Here is an 8,586-nt window from a genome sequence, read left to right on the forward strand (position 1 = left end):
CATAGACTCCCCCTTCTCTCTTTTTGACTGGACTCCTGGAACTCAGCCTGGTGTTTGGCTGTGGATTTCTGCATCTGCTTCCATCAGTTACTGGAGAAAGGCTCCATGACTACAGTTAGGGTATTCACCAATATGATTAATGGGGTAAGCCAGTTCAGGAACCCTCTTCACTATTGTTAGTAGTCTAAGCTAGGGTCATACTTGCAGGTTTCTGGGAACTTCCCTAGCACCCAGTTTCTCCCTATCCCCATGATGTCTCCCTCTATCATGGTATCTCTTTCATTGCTCTCCCATTCCATCCCTGTTCCAGATCTACCATTCCATTCCCTTATATTCTCATCTCCCATTCTCTACCCTCCATTACCTGCCCCCCAAATTCCCAGTTTACTCCTAGAGCTCTCATGTATTTTTTCTTCCCAAGGTGATCCATACGTTCCTTTTTGGGTCCTCCTTGTAAGATAGTTTCTCTGGAGCTGTGAGTTGTAGTCTGATTATCCTTTGCTTTACATCTATTATCTACTTACGAGTGAGTACATACCATGATTGTCCTTCTGAGTCTGGATTGCCTCACTCAGGATGATATTTTCTAGTTCCATACATTTGCCTGCAAATTTCATGACGTCATTGTTTTTTATTGCTAAGTAGTACTCCATTGTATATATGTACCACATTTTCTTAATCCATTCTTCAGTTGAGGGGTATCTAGGTTGTTTTCAGGTTCTGGCTATTATGAATAATGCTGCTACGAACATAGTTGATCATGTGTCCTTGTAGTATGATTGAGCATCCTTTGAGTATATGCCTAAGCTGGGTCTTGAGGAAGATTGATTCCCAATTTTCTGAGAAACTGCCATACTAATTTCCAAAGTGGCCGTACAAGTTTGCACTCCCACCAACAGTGGAGGAGTATTCACCTTGCTCCACGTCCTCTCCAACATAAGTTATTATCAGTGTACTTAATCTTAGCCACTCTGACAGGTACAAGATGGTATCTCAGAGTCATTTTGATTTGCATTTCCCTGGTGACTAAGGAAGTTGAGCAATTTCTTAAATGCCTTTCGGCCATTTGAGATTCTTCTTTTGAGAATGCTCTGTTTAGCTCTGTAGCCCATTTTTTAATCAGATTGTTCAATATTTTGATGTCTAGTTTCATGAATTCTTTATACATTTTGGAGATCAGCCCTCTGTCAGATGTGGGGTTGTTGAAGATCTTTTCCCATTCTGTAGGCTGTCGCTCTGTCTTATTGACCATGTCCTTTGCCTTACAGAAGCTTCTCAGTTTCAGGAGGTCCTATTATTAATTGCTGCTCTCAGTGTCTGTGATACTAGTATTGTTTTTAAGTGATAGTCTTCTGTGCCATTGTATTCAAGACTACTTCCTACTTTCTTTTCTATCAGGTTTAGTATAATTGAGGTCTTTGATCCACTTGGACTTGAGTTTTGTGCATGGTGATAGATATGGATCTATTTGCAATCTTCTACATGTTGATATCCAGTTACGCCAACACCATTTTTTGAAGATGCTTTCTTTTTTCATTGTATAGTTTTGGCTTCTTTGTCAGTCTTTGAGTACATATTTTTTTTCCATTTACTACTGTCTTCTTGTATTCTGTCTTCAGGATTTTAAATACTTCTAATTAGAGGTATTATAACACATGTAGGTTTACTGTTAAATATTTTTTAGACTGTTAAGAATGGCATTGTTTTACTTATTTCTTCTTTAATATGTTTGTCATTGGTTTATGGAAAAGACACTTGTTTTTTTTTTTATTATTATTTCCTTGCTGCTTTGCTCAAAGTGATGGAAAGTTCTAGAAATTTTCTAATAGAATCTTCAGAATATCTTATGTCAAACATCATGTCATCTGAAAACCCAATTTTCAAAGTATTTCTCTCTTCATATCATTTACTATTTCTATGCTTTGTCTGTCACCAAGAGTTGGAGCACTGCATTAAATAGAGATGGGGACTGAGAAAATCACAGACTTGTTGATGATTATAATGGGATGATGTTTACTATTGGTGTGTCATGAACAAACCTTCATTATATTGAGGCGTTTTCTCCAGTTCTGTTCTAAAACATTCATAATAAAAGAATATTGGACTCATCCAAAGCTATTTTGCATACATTGAGATGATCTTGTAATTTCTATTTTTAAGCCAACTTATGCAATGTATTACATTTATCATTTTGAGTAATTTTAATAATCTCTTCATGTCTGCCATAAAGCTAAGATAATCAGGGTGAATGGTCTTTTCCCCAATTTAAGGTGATATTTTTCTTAATTCTTTGAGAGTTTCATAAATGCATGGAATGCATTTTGACCATATTTATCTCTCAGTCATCCCTGAAACTTCTCTTAGATCCATGACAATCTCTCTGGACTTAAATGTCTAATTTGTGCTGACCATGTATTCATGAGTTTGAGGCTACTGATGGATGTCTGTGGTCATCCCAAGAGCCACACCCTTAAAGAAAACTGATTCTCTTCACCAGAAGCCATCAGTTGTCAATAGTTCCTCAACTAAGACTGGGGACCTGTGAGTCCATCCCCCTTTCATACCAATCTTCTGAATGCAAACACAACAGCTGTAAATTCATCAGTGCAGAGGTCCTGTTATGTCTTAAGGATAATATTTTGCACAAGTCTACCTCCTCCACTGGCTTTTACAATTCTTAGTGCATTTTCTATTCCTGAGTCTTGAGGCAAGTGCGTGTGGTATAAAAATCTCATTTGTAGCTGAGCACTCAACAAACATATCTCACCATTTATCCACTGAACTAAGAAACTTATCTGATAAGGTCAGAGAGTTACACTAATTGATAGATACAGTAATATGAATTAATGGACAGTTTGATAGTTTCCATTTGCCAAATTAATAGCAGTAGGTTCACTCCTGGGCCTGTAAGCTTTACAACCACCATCATTAAGGATGGATAAAACAGTCACATGGAAACACACTACTTTACAAGCTTCATAAAGTAGCACATTTAGAATCACATAAGTATATGTGTGTTTGTGTAAATATATTCATACAAAGAAGTTGGAATTACTCTATACAGGTGATAATAACCTTGCCAGAAATAAAAGATTACAAGCAGATTCATCTAAACAGTTAATTTTTTTTTTTTTTTTTTTTTTTTTTTTTTTTTTTTTTTTTTTTTTTTAGGTTTTCCGAGACAGGCTTTCTCTGTGTAGCTTTGCGCCTTTCCTGGACCTCGCTCTGTAGGCCAGGCTGGCCTTGAACTCACAAAGATCTGCCTGCCTCTGCCTCCTGAGTGTTGGGATTAAAGGCATGCGCCACCACCGCCCGGCCTAAACAGTTAATTTTTAAGATCATTAAAACCCATGAGATTAATATTCAGTAACTATAATCTCTTTGAACTTTATTTTAAGATATGATGTCATATAAATTTATATGTGTGTATCTGTTTATATGTTTATAATAGATGTGTAAATAGTAATAATTGACTTGATGTGACCCATTAGTAGCTCAACATTATGATTTAAAATTTAAATTTTTAAAATTATTTTTTCATTTATTTACATTCCACCCACAGTTGCCCTCCATCCTCTCCTCCCCATTCCCTCCCCTCTGCCCCCCTTGCCCCATCCACTCCTCTATTTCTGTTAAGAAAAGGTCAGGCTGTCCATGACTGTCAACAAAGTATGGCATATCAAGTTGAGATAATACTAAACTTCTCCCTTTGTATTAAGACTGTGCAAGGCAACCCAGTATGAGGAATAGGTTACCAAAAGACAGCTCAAGCATGAGGGATAGGCACTCATCCCACTGCTAGGAGTCCCACAAATAGACCAAGCTGCAGAAATTTCACACATATATAAAGGGCCTAGATTGGCCCCATGCAGGCTCTGTAGCTGTTGGTTCAGAGCTCCTGTGAACCCAGGTTAGTCGTTTGTGTGGATTCCCTTGTGATGACCTTGATTCCCCTTGGTTCATGCAATTCTTCCTCCCTCTCTTCAACAGAATTCCCAGAGCTGGTCCCAGTGCTTGGCTGTAGATTTCTGCCTGTTTCCATCAGTTACTGGATCAAGGCTCTCTGATGACAAGTAGGGTAGTTACCAACTTGATTACAAGAGATGGAGATGGCCAGTTCAGGCACCCTCTCCACTATTGTGCAGAGTTTTAGCTAGGGTCCTCCTTGTGGATTCCTAAGAGTTTTCCTGGCACCAGGTTTTTCCTTAACCCTGAAATGTCCCCCACCCGCATCAAGACATCTCTTTCATTACTCTCCTTCTGTCTGGCACTCAACCCATTCAACCTGATTCCTTCTGCTCCCACCCCGCTTTTGTGCCACAGTATATGCAGAAGATCTATTCTATTTCCTCTTCCCAGGGAAATCCATGTGTCCTTCTTTGGGCCCTCCTTGTTACCTAGCCTTTCTTTGGCTGTGGATTGTAGCATGGTTATCCTTTCCTTTATAGCTAATAACCACCAATGATTAAGTATATACCATGTTAATCTTTCAGTGTCTAGGTTTCCTCACTCAGGATGATTTTTTTTCTAGTTCCATTCATTTGCCTGCCAATTTCATGATGACATTTTTTTTAACAGCTGAGTATTACTCCATCGTGTAAATGTACCAATATACCACATTTTGTTTATCCATTCTTCGGCTAAGGGAATACAAGCTGTTTCCTTGTTCTGGCTATTATAAACAAAGCTGCTATGAACATAGATGAGCATGTGTCCTTGTGGTATGAATGAGCATCCTTTGGTATATGCCCAAGAGTGGTATTTTTGGGTCTTTTTTTGTTTGTTTGTTTGTTTTTGAGACAGGGTTTCTCTGTGTAGCTTTGCATCTTTCCTGGAACTCACTTTGTAGACCAGGCTGGCCTCAAACTCACAGAGATCTGCCTGCCTCTGCCTCCCAAGTGCTGGGATTAAAGGCATGCTCCACCACCGTCTGGCCTATTGTTGGGTCTTGAGGTGAATTGATTCCCAATTTTCCGAGGAACTGCCATATTGATTTCCAAAGTAGCTGTACAAGCTTGCACTCCCACTAGCAATGCAAGAGTGTACCCTTGCTTCACATCCTCTCCAGCATAAGCTGTCATTTGTGTTTTTGATCTTAGCCATTATGAAAGGTATAAAATGGAATCTCAGAGTCATTTTGATTTTCATTTCCATGATGACTAAGGATGTTGAACAGTGTAAGAAATTTCATAATAAATACTATGCAATATTTTGCAAGCTGACAACCAACATCAAATTAAATGGAGAGAAACTCAAAGCAATTCCACTAAAATCAGGAACAAGACAAGGCTGTCTACTCTCTCCATATCTATAAAATATAGGACTCAATATTCTAGCTAGAGCAAGAAGACAAATAAAGGGGATCAAGAGGATACAGATTGGAAAGGAAGAAGTCAAACTTTTATTATTTGTAGATGATATGGTAGTATACATAAGAGCCCCCAAAAATTCTATCAAGTAGTTCCTACAGCTGATAAACACCTTCAGAGGTATGGCTGGATACAAGATTAACTCAAAGAAATCAGTACTCCTATATACAAATGATAAACAGGCTGAGAATGAAATTAGGGACACAACAGCCTTTACAATAGCCACAAATAATATAAAATATCTTGGGGTAACATTAACTAAACAAGTGAAAGACCAAAGGAATTGAATTGAAGACACATGTAAGTTCACACACTTATAAACACTTGATTTTTGAAAAAGAAGCCAAAATTGTACAATGGAAAAGAGAAATCATCTTCAACAAATGGGGCTGGCATAACTGGATGTAGGCACATAGAGGAATGCAAATAGATCCGTATCTATCACTCTGCGTAAAACTCAAGTCCAAGTGGATCAAAGACCTCAACGTCAATCCAGTTACACTGAAACTGATAGAAGAGGAATTGGGAAGTACTCTTGAATGCATTGGCACAGGAGACAACTCCTCAATAGAACAGCAGTAGCACAGACACTGAAGTCTGCAATTGATAAATGGGACTTCATGAAGCTGAAAAGCTTCTGTAAGCAAAGGACACGGTCTTATGTATTTTCTTAGAGCTGAATAAAATACAAATTCATATTTATATTTATTCAGGCCTTGTGTTACATATTTACAAAAATCTCATAATAAATACTGAAATATTTTGCTCCTAAGATTGAACAAAGAATAATGTAACCAACAAATTTATTCATTCTCTTTTATACTTTGAAATAGAAGAAACCAGTTTTCCAAGCTCACTCTGTCAATAAATAATAAATCTGATATTTTAACACAGAAGTTTTATTCAAAATATAATATTCCTAATTCCTCACAACCATCTTTTCTCAGCTATGTCAGGAATGTGAAGGTAAAAATTGGGATGTAGCTGACTTTTCTTGTGTGTGAGTGTGTGTGTGTGTGTGTGTGTGTGTGTGTGTGTGTTTGTGTGTGTTTGTGTGTATGTGTGTCTCAACATGTGCAAATGTGTTTCATCAAATGCCTGAATGATGGACAGTATAGTGCTACATTGTGCAGTTTGTCTTAGCTAATTTAGATTTTGTTCCTGATATGTTATAGTGAGCATTTGCGTTTGTGTTCTATTGAGTCTTTAAGAAGGAGATAAGGGACAGAAATTAGGCAATGAACATTACTGAGCAGAATCACATTTTTATGATGTTTGATAAACATTTTTTCATATATGTTCACATGCTGGTTCATGTATTTATGACTAATTTAATTAATATAGTCAAAATAAAGTATAAATTATACTTATGTATATTTATGAAAAATGCACTAGTTATCCTTACACAAAACCTGGAGTTTTTATTTTAGATTTATGATATTATGCATAAGAACTCAATAAATGTTTTATTTGTTTAACCCCACAATATTGACTCTAAAGAAAACTCCATCAAATATCTGAGACTTCTTTAGAATACAAAAACAAGTGTCTACCTTCATTTAGAATAGTTTCCAGCTGCTGTACCCAAACAGATGGAGATTTCAGTACAAAAATTACTGTGTGCTTCTTATTGAATATAAGTCAATTGGTCACAAATGATTCAGACAAGTCTACTGTAAAGAGGCTGTTCATAAATTGAAACACCTTGACTTGTCTGAAATCCTAAAGGGAAAGGCACAGCCATGATGAAGGTTTGTTTTTCTGATTATACAGATTGAAACCATGGCTGGTTCACTGTAGATGAGCAGGTTATATCACCAGGTCTTCATACTGATCAATTGCTGCATCTTAAATGAAATCTGAATTTTGCATTTCATCACAGAAGTTTCATACCAGATTAGGGAATTTGTTAGAATTTTTCTGTTGCTGTACGTTTGTGATTCATGTCACAAAATTTCTTTTGAAGAATATTTCTGTAACAATACTGAGGGATGTTTAGCTTACAGTATATTTATCAGTCTCATAGAACCAGTACTAAGAGAATGAATGACCAAGCATTATTTCTGAATAAATGTATCTCAAATTTTCCGAAAACACATCTTTTGATTTTTTGAGATATGTCTCATTATACTCCTGGCTAGTCTGGACATGGGTATGTAGACCAGGTTAATTTGAATAGAGTTCAGTTTTAGCTTCTGCTATGGTAACAGGCAATAGCCACCATGTGTGGCCCAAAGATGTATTTTTTCCAAATGCATACATCGTGGCCATATGAACTGAGATATCTCATATTTTAGTGTTTTTAATATACTTCAAACTATAATTGTTTTATAAATAAAAGAAAAACATAGAAATAAAAAATGAGTATGTGGTAAAGGTTTTTTTTAAGAAATAAAGGTAAAAATGTATTTTAAAAATTATTTGATTTAAAAACTTTTTTTTAATTTTTATTTTGCAATACAATTCAGTTCTACATATCAGCCACGGATTCCCTTGTTCTTCCCCCTCCTTCCCCCTTCACCTTCTCCCCAGCCCACCCTCCATTCCCACCTCCTCCAGGGCAAAGCCTCCCCCACGAACTGAGATCAACCTGGTAAACTCAGTCCAGGTAGGTCCAGTCCCCTCCTCCCAGGCTGAGCCAAGTGATCCTGCATAGGCCCCAGGTTTCAAACAGCCAACTCATTCAATGAGCACAGGACCCGGTCCCACTGCCTGGATGCCTCTCAAACAGATCAAGCCAATCAACTGTCTCACACATTCAAAGGCCCTGATCCAGTTGGTGACCCCTCAGCCATTGGTTCATAGTTCATGTGTTTCCATTTGTTTGGCTATTTGTCTGTGCTTTATCCAACTTTTCTTTATCCAACAATTCTCACTCATATAATCCCTCCTCATTCTCGCTAATTGGACTCCCAGAGATCCACCCAGGGCCTAGCCATGGATCTCTGCATCCAGATCCCTCAGTAGTTGGATGGGGTTTCTAGCATGACAATTAGGATGTTTGGCTATCCCATCACCAGAGTAGGTCAGTTCGGGCTGTATCTCGACCATTGCCAGCAGTTTGTTGTGGAGGTATCTTTGTGGATTTCTGTGGGCCTCTCTAGCACTTTGCTTCTTCCTATTCTCATGTGGTCTTCATTTACCATGGTCTCCTATTCCTTGTTCTTCCTCTCTGTTGTTGATCCAGCTGAGATCTCCTGCTTTCCCAAGCTATCTT

This window comes from Peromyscus eremicus, chromosome 4 (assembly GCF_949786415.1).
Source record: "Peromyscus eremicus chromosome 4, PerEre_H2_v1, whole genome shotgun sequence".
NCBI lineage: Eukaryota > Metazoa > Chordata > Mammalia > Rodentia > Cricetidae > Peromyscus > Peromyscus eremicus.